The sequence below is a fragment of the Hetaerina americana genome, unplaced genomic scaffold (assembly GCF_022747635.1).
Source record: "Hetaerina americana unplaced genomic scaffold, ioHetAmer1.1.p SCAF_1, whole genome shotgun sequence".
NCBI classification, from domain to species: Eukaryota; Metazoa; Arthropoda; class Insecta; order Odonata; family Calopterygidae; genus Hetaerina; species Hetaerina americana.
In genome coordinates this window covers 3,347,001-3,361,333 of record NW_027286069.1, presented here as the reverse complement: position 1 = coordinate 3,361,333, position 14,333 = coordinate 3,347,001, and the positions used below count along the sequence as shown (strand labels likewise).

At 42.8% G+C, this 14,333-nt stretch overlaps 1 protein-coding gene across 1 annotated transcript in view; it reads right to left on the bottom strand.

Moving 5' to 3' along the window:
• LOC139687572 (inactive dipeptidyl peptidase 10) overlaps nucleotides 1-14,333 on the bottom strand; it is a 599,750-nt gene that overhangs the window by 259,159 nt on the left and 326,258 nt on the right. The gene's annotated exons all lie outside the window — the stretch shown is intronic.

The window sequence follows — 14,333 nt, the reverse complement described above, 5'->3', positions numbered from 1 at the left end:
TCAAATCAGCGAATCAAACTCAAGACTGCTTCAAACTCTTACCGGGTGAGAAGTCTTTCACTCAAGATGGAGTGGTTCCGCGATCATATTTATTAGAATGCGACCCTCGTTTTGATTGGTAAACATCGCACTTTCGATCATCACCCAGTGGAGATAATCATTCATCTGGAAGATCTTTCCGTAACCGACGAGGCGGGGGTGTGACAGGGTCCATTACGGGCTATTGCGAAACCTAATAGCTTCTTCACCGACCTACCACACGTAGACCACTGGACTACTTCCACTCCTAATTATTTCCTTCTATCGGTCCTTTTCGCTATAATTACGACATAAACGAGGATATTTGAAAATGTACCGTGGATTTGGGGAGATTTTTTCCTCCTCCATCTAGCCCTCTTCCGCCCATTTTCTAAGTTCATTAGCTTCAATAAGAGGTACTTTTCAACTTTCACCCGCTCACTTTCTGTCAGTTTTGCACCATATGCATGAAAGTACTTCTTTAATATCACTTTCATTGATGTTATTTTCCTAAAGCTTTCTTAAGACACCCTTTCTGATGGTTAAAGGGATTTTCGTTGTTCAGCATTAGTTACAAATATATAAGGTAAATTCTCGTTCCAAACGAAATAATTAAAATTGACCTTATCCCCTTACCGCCATCAAAATTCCCCATACTTACCACCGCAGTAGTCATTAATGACGCCCATGTTTCTTACGTATGTTTATATATATTGATAACCATACATATAAAAATTATATGTATACAGGGTTCGTCCGGAAAATAAGTGTACTGACTCCTGGGCTGGGCGCGCCAGTCCAGGCGCGCCCAGCACCGCTCTGACGGGCTGCGATTGGAGGGGGGTATGTTGGCAAGCGACGCTGAAAAAGGCAGTCGGCTCTGAGCTGTGGTATAGTGAGGAGCTCTGTTATCACGAACCTCCACGCTCGACCCACGTCACGGAACGCGATGCCGAAGTTTTTGGAGCAGCGTTATGCCATTAAAATTTGCGGTAAAGCTTGGGAAATCGTCTACCGAAACTGTCGGTATGATTAACCAGGCTTACGGGGAGTCAGCCATGTCCAGAAACATGATCTTTCGGTGGCACAAGATGTTCGTGGAGGGCAGAGAAGAGGTCGACGACGAGTCTTCGAGAGGTTCCCGATGATGCCTTCGCAGGAGCGTTCCAGGAATGGGAATGCCGCTGGAACAAGTGTATCAACTCACAAGGGTCCTATTTTGAAGAATATTACCTTAAGATATGTAAAAGTGTAATAAATTTTTTTTCCTGAGCTCAGTACACTTATTTTCCGGACGAACCCTGTACTTATAACCATAAATACAGAAATCAACCCGAAAGTCGGTTTGGTAGGTGGTGGTAGAGTTCACCCAATACTAAGCTCGAAGGCGCGTGAAATTCACACATCAGGGTAGGGGGGGCAGCTCCTTTCCCTGTACCGGTTATGGTTTCCCAGGAAGATCTGGTACCCAATATATTCACATAGCTTGGGTGGAGCTGTAGGTGTCCAGAGAGACTTGCGCGGGAATCGAACCCGGGAAACGCTCAACCCCTGGACTACCGCGATCCATATATATATATATATATATATATATAATATATATATATATATATATATATATGTGTGTGTGTGTGTGTGTGTGTGTGTGTGTGTGTGTGTGTGTGTGTGTGTGTGTGTGTGTGTGTGTGTGTGTGTATACGAGGCATATTCATAAAATAAGGGCCGTTTGCTTAAATATTGGCGCTTCAGAACACAGTTTTATTCCTGCAGCTATCTATCTGCTGGTTCATTAAGAAGCAATAGCAGCATTTGTTTTGTTTCAGAAGCATTTGCTTGACCATGCATGCAAACAGCAATGCCCGCGACAATCTTTCATCCCGCCAGTTGTGAAGTGCGTTCTGTCATACGATTCTTGTATGCAAAAGGATTGTCGGCTCCTGAAATTCATCGGGAGTCATGACTAGTTTATTGACCTACTATGAGTGCAGGAAAGGTTAAACAATGGAGCCGTGGTTTTAAAAATGGACGAACAAATGTCCATGACGAAGAGCGAAGTGGCAGGCCCAGTATTCTGACCGACGAAATTGTTTCGCGGGTGGAACAAAAACTGAGCTGTGATCGTCGATTGACGATTAAAGGCCTGGCTGAACAATTTCCTCAACTTGGACGCACTACTGTCTACAATATTGTCACGGAAAACCTCGGACACCACAGATGGTGTGCAAGGTGTCCCTCCATCATATATGTACCAGTAATCTTGGAGAAGCGTCCAACGAGAAGTGAAAGCAGTTCACCCGTGGCCCTCCGCACCCTTGATTTCAATCCCTGGAGTTCGCATTGACATTTCGGAATCTCAGGAGACGAGAGTCAGAGATGGAGAGAGTGAAGGGACGGGAAGGGGTGCAGGGAAACGGTCGATTGCCGGTGGAAAGGGAGAAGGGTAGGCCCACGGCATTGTCACGTAAGGAAAACCACTACTACGTACAGCTTACCCCGCAGGACTCCTCTCGGCCTTGTGGCAGGGAGAGCTTTAAGGCAAGAGCCATTGGAGTAATCCGTAATTATTCGAATCGGCATCACGCCGTTCTTTGGGAAGTTTAATTTGCTGTACATGACGCCTCCTATTCATGTGATCCCGACTTGCGTGAAGGTGTAATGATTCCTTATATCGTTCTTTGCGACAGTAGGCTTCCCTTACCTTCAGGTCAATTTTAACAATTTTGTTAATGAAAGATGACGTTGAGAGCGCAATTCTCGAATCATTATTTCTGTTCAGAGACCACAGAGGAACTCACAGGTTGGCTCAGATGTGGTCATTCTGTATTCCGCGGTCCTACAAGTTCTCCCTCCGCGCTGACCCCGTTGGTATTGCCCCGAGGGAACTGGGGGTGAGAGGGCGGGTGTGGGGGATGGGAGGGGGGAATAGGGAGGGGGAGGGGAGAGGTCAGAGCACCGTGGACGTCAAACCGCGAAAAGCGAGCCATTGGTCCGCAGTTAGGCTCAACCGCAGTGTCCGACGCCATCCATCCTGCGGTGTGTCGTCATCCATCTCTTTCACTTCCTACCCTCCCTCGAGTTAAAAATGGTTTTGAACGCTACGTGTGCTAAACCTATGTTTGATTAATCTTTCAAGTCTCATTCAAATGTATGTGTCCTCTACGCTCAGGTATACAATGCATATGTAATCCGGCAGTAAACCAGAAATCAGGAAATTATTAAAAATTCCGACGAAATCGAATTCCAGCGCTGTTGATCGGATGCAAAATGTGAACGTTTGCAGCAACAGGGAAAATTGTGTTGGGGACGATTGAAATATGGCGCTGAGAGCCAATGTTGAGGATTTATTTCAAGAATATGGTAATTAGATAAGGGTAAATATCTTTCAAAAATAGATGACCAGTTATTGGGGAAACGACCTGAGCCATAGAGTGATACGGAAATAGGAGTAACTATGTCGTTGAGAAAAGCACAGGAAGACCATTTAAATGAATGTTGTACTAGAGATGATTACAAAATACTTAGAATGAATGGTAAATTTGCGGGAAAGTTTAGTTAGACGGAAACATTTTTTTTCATCAGCACTATGAATGTAATCGTGCCACCCGATTTCCCATGGTAAAATGGGTCATAGGCAGGTAAATATTGGTTAATGCATCTGTTTCCTTCTAAAGTACTTATTTTTGATTGGAATATTCATAGATTTTATGTTTCGATCGATTACACCAAAATTTTCATAGGCATTTAACGATACATAACTTATATATTCAATAGAAAACAATTGGAAATATATTAGATGGAAATTTAAGAAATTCTGTAAAGGTTAATAAAAGAAAATCTTTCATTCAGATGCAAGTTTAGAACAAACGGATAGCTAAAGCATCCTGTAGAGTAATTCACTGTAAAAGTGGGAGCGTATTGATGGTATACAGGATGTATGTGGTGATTATTAGAAATACAGGCGTTACTGAATTAATAACAAAAACCAACTGGCATTTTAAACGTCTATAAACTTTGATTACTTTCAATAATGTTCTTATTACCATCAAGCAGGTAAAAATGTAATATCTCGTATGCTGTCTATTCAGATGTTGAAAAGAGCAAGTGAATTGTGGTGGCTGAACTGGGAATCGTCAGTGGTTGGGAAGGTAGAAAATGTGTGACAAATGAGATCGAATATGTAATTGTTCACGAAGATAAGAGCATTATTGACAATAAACCAAAAAGGACGTTAGTTTAGGGCGAGGGGCCATTGAAGAGGCGGGACGGATTTGAAGGAACAATACCATTTATCAATTGAATATTAAAGTAAAATGAAGGATGAATAATTTCATATCGTTGAAAACAATCCAGTGTAGTACCTATGCTTTAATCGTGGGAAATCGTTTCCATAAAATCCGAATAATGTCAGTCATCCCTATAATTAAGCGGATGCAGACCTATTGTAACGATTTAGAAAGCATTAAATATGTCTCAACATTCTATTCATTCTTTTTCTTCCAATCCGCCTCATTTAAAACCATTACAATTCGTAGCATTTTAGCCTTTTATTAAATACGCCAATTTTATCCGAATCGCCTTACAATGTCTTAGGCTAGAGTATAATTTCACCCATCAACAAGGGTTTGTGGAATTACATTTTGAAATGAATTTGAGGAACAGAAAATATGCAACAAGTTATGGAATAAAGGTGAATTGCACCACTTATGATGTTTTGCAGACGGGAATAGTAAGATGTGGTGATAGGAGCAGCTTTTTCGGCGAAATTCTTAGGAGAGAATTTTGCCTTTCAGTCAAGTAGATCTTCCCTATAGTCAATGCAGACAGGTAATACGTTAAATTACACCAAGTTGTCACGATAAAAACAAACCTCGGGGATAGGTGGTTACTTTGAGGCGACGTAGCATAGAGTGAAACTCGGAAAATTTGTAGGAATAGTGATGATTAAAGTCATTTAGGGGAAACCATATGTGAAAGAAACTTTAAAAAAAAGAAAAGGCATATCCATGTTTCCAAATCTTAGAACCCAAACCTCAAAATCTAATAAAGATATCACTTCTGCCGTAGACAATATCAAAGCTTGAAGAAAATAAAATAAGTTTACATTAGCCAAGTTGATTTTTAACTTCCCGCTCACAAGCAAACGAAGTAACTTCTCATTCTTAAATATGAGGTTAAAAAATAACGATATTTAATGTTTAAATATATTTAACTGATCATCCCTCGTGGTTAAGAAAACCCCCTGCTGGAGATAATGAGCAGGGGGTTTGGTTCTTCCCAGAATCCACGATTTTGTGTCAAAAGCTAATGATAATGGAATTAATGAAGCCATTGCCAACGATGGATTCAATGGCTCAAATGCCTGGAATCCCCGATTAATTGGATTCCTGTGTGAGCGTGAAAGGGTGAGCGAGGATCCCATACGGTACCAAGGGAGGCCTCACGCCCCCCCTCCACGGTCACTACGCTCGTCCCCTATCGGCCCCACGCTGAACACCTTTCTCTATTGTTTCTAACTAAAAAGATTCCCACGCCCATAATGCGTCCAAACTGTCTTCCCCGCGAAAATATATGAAGCTGATGATTTCTGGGAGTAAATCTTCATTACAACTTTCCTTTGCTATCACATTTCCGAGAGAAGATGCTCAAATTTTTCTTTTAATGCACTATACTTAGAAAGTAGACACATTGGGCGATCTAAAACCAAAATTCAAAAAGTTATTCATGGACACCGGCATTAATAATGATGCTTTTGCGACGCTGAACCATTATTGTTGGAATACGCAATCGCCTGGCGCATGCGCGTATCCTTGAGTATATGCAACCTTTGATGCGGTTCGTGTTTTGTCGTCTGAGGGCTTCAGACCAGTTTGGCTTCATCGCAAAATATTTGGCATTGACGCGAGCATTGTTTTCTTGTCAAAACAAAATAAGTACCTATGATACAAATTAAATATTGGAAAAAGAATTTTCAAAATATTAATTGAATGCAGTTATCGATAGATGCCTACTTCTCGCAGAAAATGGAATTAATGATGCGGAAATTGGAGGAAATAGGGTTGAGTTGAATAATAGAGTTGAATTGATTGACTAGATTTGCATGTAAGAACACTCATCTATTTGGTCATTTCCTTTTTCAAAAAATGGCGAGATAGAATGGAAATTGGGAGAAGAATAAACATGACCCTGGAAAATTGAATTGGGCAGAGGGTTCTTAGCGGAAAAGTGAAAATAAGAAATTGGTGGAGCTTAGTCCTCCACGAACCAGATACGAAGTCTAGTACTTCGCATAGCCTGTACGATTTAGACCTTATTATTCGAAAACTCGATCAATCTAGATAATAATCCGTTGATCTGAGGGCATGGAGAGCAATGAGCAATGGAGTATGAAGGTATGAAATGAATGAAAATAAGTTGGACATCAGTAGTAGGCAGCATCAAAGAAAAGTTTTGTATTTGGCAGAAAAGAGTGGAATGCGTACTTTTGTAAGAAAATTAGCAAAATAGGAGCGGAATTGAATAGAAATGATATGAAAAAAATGCGAATATTAAATACTACTACGATGAGAGGAGGAATGTTGTGTATGCAAAGAAAATGGACCTAAAAATAATCATTCATGTATATAGAGGAGCAAGGGAAAAAGAAAATTGAATCAAAGAAGGTCGATGCTGAGAAACGAATGATGAATTTGTTCTTAGTAATTGATTGGGAGGTCCTTGTCGATGTGCAATAAGTTTCAGGGAACACTGAGGATTCCGTCGTGATTAGATTACGCGTAAGCGTGATAACCGTAGGTATTCCAACAATTCCGTCTCACGCACCGACTCCATCATCCCTCTGCATTCCTTCCTGGTAACTGTCATTATCATAAACTCTGAAGTGGGTCGAGTGAGAAGTAATCGTCTCGTCTGTCTTCCCTCTCTCTCTCCCCTTCCCCTCGCGGTCAATGAGGAGGGTCGCGAAAAGAAATATGACGCCCCTCCCACCCTTACAACTTCAGTGCTCCTTTATTTTTTACCTCCTTCGGTTTCATTTCCCTTTTTTTCCCTTTCCGTTTTGGAGATCTCTCGAGGGGAGATGGATTTAATTTATATTTCTGGCGCGTGGGTGCGGGGAGAAAGAAGAGGTGATCGCCCCAAATTACGTAACGGCGTTATCTTCAGCGAGTAGCGCCAACGGATGGGGCGCGGGCTGGGGGACGACGCTGGGTGCCGGGAGTGTGTGTGTGGGGTGAGGGGGGGGCGAGAGGGGTGGCAGGGGGTGAGGAATTAAAGAGAGGGAAACGGCTAAGAGTTCGCGGAGGAAGTCTTCAATCTAATTAAGCGAGGGACGTGGCGCGATGATTGGACGGAGTAAAAAAAGGAGGAAAGACGTCTGCAGCGGGGTTGAGGGATGGCAAGTACGTATATAATCGCCACCCTCCCCCCTCCATTCCTTCTCTCTCTCTCCATCCTAATTATTTTCTTATAATTTTCTCCCGAGTCCTCCCCTGCATTTCCGCATTTCAACGTCTCAAGGGGGGAGGCTAACATTTTAAGCTTCCCTTTATCCTATCGTGCGGAGTCATTGCGGTGCTCGAATGCAGAATGCCCATTGGAACAACCAAACATGTTATTGGCGCGTGAAATGCTTTCGACAATGGTTTCTCGTTTGTCTGTTTGTTTCAGAGTTTCTGAGAAAATGCTCCAGGATTCGATTTTAAGTTTTGTATAAAACAAATCGGTTACAATTTTTTCCTGACGTGACTGTACGTCGCTGCATGCTCGCACTGCACAAACTCGGTGATTGGAGTTGGTTCTGACCTTAAACACGCACCAATCACCTGCGAGCGTCCGTTCAGGCTAGATTGTGTTTTTAATGGACCCCTGTCGAGTGACTCAGTGCAAGTACAAAATGCAGCGAACGATTGAACAGGCTTACGCCATAAAATTTTGTGTTGGACCGGGGACTTCGGGTACGGAGACGTTGGGCATGACTTACCAAGTGCTCAAGGATGAAGTTATGCCACAAACTACAGTTTTTAAGTGGCACAGGCTCTTCGAAGTTGGCCGAGAGACTTTGGATGAGCCCCGCCTTGGACGGCTGTCCAAAGCGGGGCTCATCCAAATGTCCAAGAATCGACGACAATGAGCTACGCGTGCGTTAAGTCCTGAAATCAGAATGTTGGTTTAGTGTCCAGATGATTGCTGATCGTATTGGCATCGATAAAATGACAATAAACACCATTATTACTGACAATTTGGCGATCTGAAGGATCTGCGAGAAACTCGTGCCTAAGGTCTTGACGGCCGACAAAGAGCAGAGTTGAGTGTTTGCTTGCGAAGACCATTGTAACGGCATTGAAATGACTCCCCAACCCCCTTATGGTCCCGACTTTGCATCAGCAGACTATTTACTATTCCCAGAAGTGAAATCCTTTCTCAAAGGACACCACAATTGGACCCTAAGTGCCGTCAAAGAAACTTGTATGCGCACCCTTAAGCACCTTTCGGAATCCACCTACCAGGGAGCCTTAGAGTTGTGAAAAAGCCGCTCTGGCAACAGTGACCTGGCACTCAATGGGCGCACTTTGAAGCACTTTGAGGCATTGTAGCAATATCTCAAGTAAATCTATTTTTCCGAAACATTTCACAATACTTTTTACACAAACCTTTTAATTTGATATTTTTTTCCCTTAGCAATGATACTTCTTGCCCATTTCTTCCAATTAGCTACAATTAATTGGATAATTGATGGGAACCGGTGCTACGAAATGCCCACTAATTTTTGTATTTTTTACGTCCTAGACCACCCTGCGTTTCCTGCTGAAACCTCAGGGATTTCAAAGTGTAATTGTTGCAGTTTAAACTCACAGAAAGAGCCGACAAAAAGGGATGGATTAGAAGGACCAAATGGAAGTGAAAAAATTGGATTAAAAAAATAATTGGAGTGGTATAAAAGGGGATACCCACAGGAGCACCGCGTACGTAATTCCATGTGGCGGGGCGGTCCATCCAAAGTTGGTCAAATCGATTCAGTCGACGCAATTCCAAGGATTTATTATTTTATCATTGCCTCTGCAAATATATATCATAATCCACTCATTCTGCAGCGAGCACTTTGTCATTTGGAATAATGCTTATTTTTACTCAGGCTAAAAGGTTGTGTGGCAATTGCCCTTGTTTGTTGCTGCCGTTGCCCACTCGCAGCGTTAAAAAAAAGATTAAAAGCTTTGAATTTTACTTGGGTATAGTACTGATTTTTTTATGTTTCTGTAATGCTCATTTTTGGTATCCAAATGGGTCATATTCGCTCATGCCCTGAATATGAAGCTGCCAGAGATTTATTTTTTTTACATATTCAAGCTTGTAAAAGCTGCGGAAAATTTGCTAAGCGCTCATTCTACCTCTGATATTTTTTATTATACGAAAGGGACAGTAGCCTCTGGTAGTTGTTTTCGGGTGCTGTTTTCATAAATAAATAATAGATACACAGTGGGTTTTGTTCAAAATGAAAATAATTGTCAAAAAGAAAAATATTTCATGAGATAAGGATTGCAAATTTCGTTCCTAAACTAAGAGCTCCCGATTGCTATATTTTTAAATTTTCATTTCATTCGAGCATCCTCTTTTGCCTTTCACAAAATAGGCTGAATAACCCTGTTTTCATAACGCTCAATGGGAGACCACGCGGTTCTTTCGTTTTACTTTCTTTCTGGAGCACTCCTGGATGAACAATGGCTAATGCAATCGCTGCAAATCCGACCCACTCACTATTCATATTTATAATCCGTTTGGATTCAGGTGAATTGCTCTTTCCGTGAAATGGGACGCGAAGTTGTGGCTTCCCTAACGCCTTGTTTCAGATTAGAGCGGCTCCCAAGCTATGTAGTTCGTCATTTCCTCGTAGCCATTCGTCTTTCTTAACCCCGTCTTCCGATTATTAATGATACAAATATTATTCGTATCCTCCGATCAACTTCTAAAATAAATTGCCCAAAATTTACCCTTCAGTTGGCATATTTTCGAAAAAGATCGCTCATTTCTTTATTTCTAAACCTCTTATGGCAAAATGTCTTCCCAAGGTAGAACATAATTTAATTTCGTGAATTTTCTTCTTCAGAAGTTAATTGGGATGCTTTTTCATAATTCTTTGTGAAATTACAAGAAACTGAGCGAGATCCCGCGTCAGTTCAGAACTTTGGGTAGGTATGTCTTAAATAAAAAAGCTATGATACATTTATTTGAAATGTTCTTACACATAAAATGTTGTGTAAGCATTGGGAATATTTCCCAATTATTTACAATTTAATATTATTTCGGAAATATTCAGGCATAAGGTAGCAACCATTAAGACATTAGGGAGTAATCGCAAAATAAATGTGTTTTTAAATGAAAATGTGTAAGATGAATTTATTACAATCGGTATCATTTATAAAAAAATCCATGATGTTTGTCGGCAGTAGCATTTTTATTTTTCCTTTGCGTTCTTAAGTCCATACGTAAGTAAGATACTCATTGATGAGAGGCACACAACTGTCTCTTTCAATCGTTTAATAGCACGCATAATTACGCATAAAATCGATGTTAATAAATAAATATCATGAAGTCCATTATTGAATTCTTTTAGTTATTTAGTATTTGCTGCGAGGTATGAGTAAAAATAAATATAAATTCACCACGCTAGAAATAATCTCTAAGGGTTTCCCCTGGTTAATTTAGGGCTAGAGATATTTTTATCACCATAGAGAACACTGCAGTCACTTATTATATTCCAAGATACCGCCTAGGACTTTGTAGCCGTATGTTAACGCAATGTCCAAGCTCTCCTTCGCACCTTTATCATCGAGAACGCTGTGAATATAAGGGTTAATTTCCTCTCCTTCCACGTTCGCAGTTCGTCCCCACTTTCCGAAACGACCAAGTCTCAATTTGCCCGTTGATAGACCATGATTCCCATCCACTACTCCGCCTTTGCAGCCATAAAACTCCGTGGTGCCCTCCCACTTCCTCTCACTCCACCTGTCTCCCCCCACCCCCCACCCCCCTTATTCGCGTATGCCAGGCAGAAGAGAGTGATGCTGCGGGGAGGGAGGGAGGGGAGAAGTCGCGCGGTGGCGCTAGGAGGACATTTTTCTTTCATGACGCACTCCGCGAAAGAGATTAAAACGAATTAACCCATTCGCTCTGGTCCATATGTGCGCCCCTATGCGGATTGTCCGGATTTGCTCCGACGTGGAAGAGACATATAGGAGATGCTTTTGTCGGCAGTGGAGCTCACGAGGAAATAGGGACGGGGGAGAAAGGGCAAACGGAAGCCGTTACAGGTGTGATATTCAGTCTTTTGTTTCGATGTCCATTTTGGGAGCGATTTCGTTATCCCCTCTTCCATGCTCTCCTTCGTCCAAACCCGCCTTTTGATCAACAATCGATCAATTGGTACATCGCTACGACATTCGGAAAAACGATTATTATTATTTAATGCAATATTTAACATGAGGATCAGGAAAATATAATGCCTCGCCACCTTTCAGTGATTTGGACAAAAATACTAAAATTGTAGGGATTGTGTAGTCCAGTGTGTCCTGCCGGAGGGCACGGCTTCGATTCCAGGGGATATTTCTGAGCACCCTTGACTTTTCACGAGCCGAACTATTTGTCGGGATATCAGATCTTCCCACAGGCGTGACAGATAAAGTAACTAGCCCCCCTATGTTGGAATATACAGGGTGCGTTCCAAAAGTAGTGCGATTGAATTTCCCGCGCCACTCCCATTGGTCGGAATGGTATCAAACCACTTGGAGTAGGAGTGGAGGGGGGAGGACGTTGTATCATGATCTTGGGCCTAGCATAACGTGAGCTTTACGTGTCAAATCAACATTTGGGTTGAACTTGATCGATTGAATTAAGTTATGCCGCATCGCATTCTGATCTGAACATACGGGTTCCGTATAATAAGTATCGTGACTGGTTCGCTGTAGCCTAAAACGGTGGATGGGGGTCCGATCGGTCGGCTCGGTAGAGGGGTCCCCCACCACTCAGACGCAATTTGGTTGTCACCACCGGGCATGCGTTGAGGCAAGAGGTGGATTTTTGTGACGTGTGATTGTTTGTGGTGTGGTGCGCGCCAGCATGGAGTGCACCGTCGAGCAACGCTACGCTGTGAAGTTTTGCATTAAACTCGGGAAATCCACGTCGGAGACCCTTGGACTCATTAAAAAGGCTTATGATGATAATGCCTTCAGCCGCACAAGAGTTTTTGAGTGGCACACAATGTTTAAGGAAGGCCGGGAGCTGGTCGAAGACGAGCACCGCGTCGGACGCCCGACGACCGCTCGAACCGATGCTCAGGTGGCCAAAGTGAAAAAACGTTTGGACACTGAAGGGCGTTTAACCATCTCCCTTATCAGTGAGGAGACCGGCCTTTCAGCCGGAACCGTCCACACCAATGTAACGGAGGATCTTGCTATGAGGAATGTGTGCGCGAAGCTGGTGTCGAAAGTCTTGAGCAAGGAACAAAAACTGTCGCGTGTGGAAATTTAGGAGGAAATTTTGGACTGCATCCAGGAAGATGACGATTTTCTCGACAACGTTATTACCTCAAAGGAAAGGTCAAAAGAAGCTCAAAGGATATCGGTTCGACACCGTCAAGGCGGTTCAAGCGGCGACGACAAAGGCTCTCAACAGTACTCCGGAAACCGACTTCCAGCGGGCTTTTGACCAGTGGTCGAACTAAGTGTATCGATGCAGGAGGAATGTATTTCGAAGATTATTAAGTAATTGTAAAGATGACTGCAAAATTTTGATTTTTGGAACCAGTCCCGATACTTATTGTACGGACCCTGCATTCCCGGTAAGTTTGAATGAGTCTTAAGACGTTCATGCAAATATACAATAAAAGTTCTTGTTTGATTTCTTGCCGCGCGCATTATCTTATAATAAGAGAACAAACTATGATTTACACTGTAAAAAAATCAGAATGTAAAGATAATGTTCATCGATTCTTACACAATCATCTCCTTGAAACAGCGCACAATATTGCTACATCTACGGCGAACAGAGCAAAGTGGTGGAAGCCATGATACCACCCACAGGGATTTCTAAAAATGGTACGTGAGTAGCTCATACTAGCCTGAGCTGAATTTAAGCGTGTAGGCTTCAGAATGTTTACCGTTGCGACTTCAGGATATTTCAAATGCATTTCCTGGGATATCTATTGAACGAGCCCGAGATGTAATAGGGAGAGACCATGGACAGGACCTTCGAACATAGTTCTCATTTGATATTTGCATTTCGTCTGAGGGCACCCTATTATCTTAAAGAAGTGAATCTGAAAATTTTCGTAAGCAAAATTAAAATCAAGTAAGGCCGAAATGCTTTTAGTTAAGACCCTTTGGAAAATATTTCCCATCTCGTTCATTCACAAAATTACTGCCCTTGCATATAGGCTCAGATGTGTTCCTTGGGAATTCTTTCTTTCATTTTCCCATAGTGTTCTCATTTATGTTCATTACTCTTTAGAGTCTCCGACTGGAATATTTTTCCTCCGCGCTTCAAGGGATGCTTGAGCTTTGCGGCGGAAAACCATCAAATTGCGTCTCCGAGAAGAACAAAAGATTTTCGATGGCATTTTTCGAAACGGGAGCGTATCCGGAATGCTCTTCGTTTCCGCTGTTAAGTCATGAGAGAGGAGTGCACCAAATTTTCCTTTGCGCGTCGTGCTCTTCTGCGAATTGAATCCGGTTGGCCAATGCGTCGCGAGCGGTTCTTTGGCCGTAAAATTCGGCGTAATTCGTTTGTTCGACCTTCCAAGGTTCCAGATCCCCTCAACCATTTCCCTCTTTCCCCTTCGTGCCTTCCATAAGGGTTCCCGGAAAAGGGCCTATTCCGATAACATGGCCTTTCCAATACGGCGATGCAGCGACAACAGGGGGGGGGGCAGGGAAATGGAGAAAGAGGGACCCGGGGGAGAGGAGGGGGTATGGCCGGAGGGGGCATCAACTCCAAGGCGGTCCGAGACAAATGCGATAAGCGCAAACCCCCCCCCCTCCCATCGCGCTTTATTTCACAATAGGGGGCAGCAGCAGCTGCGACACGGCAGATCCAAATCGACTTCCAAGATTCGCGGAAAAATAGCGAAAAGGGATTCCAAATATCCGATCGGTCCGAGGGCCTCACCATACGGTCCCTGTGCGAAATCAATGCGGGTCGAAAGTTTGGAATATCGATTCATTCTCATTTGATCCTCGTTGGGGGACTCCCTGGTGGGAAGCAGGTGGAGGGGAAGGGCAAAGGGCAAGCAGTTCTGATTGCACCACAGATAAAATTCGTGGATTTTC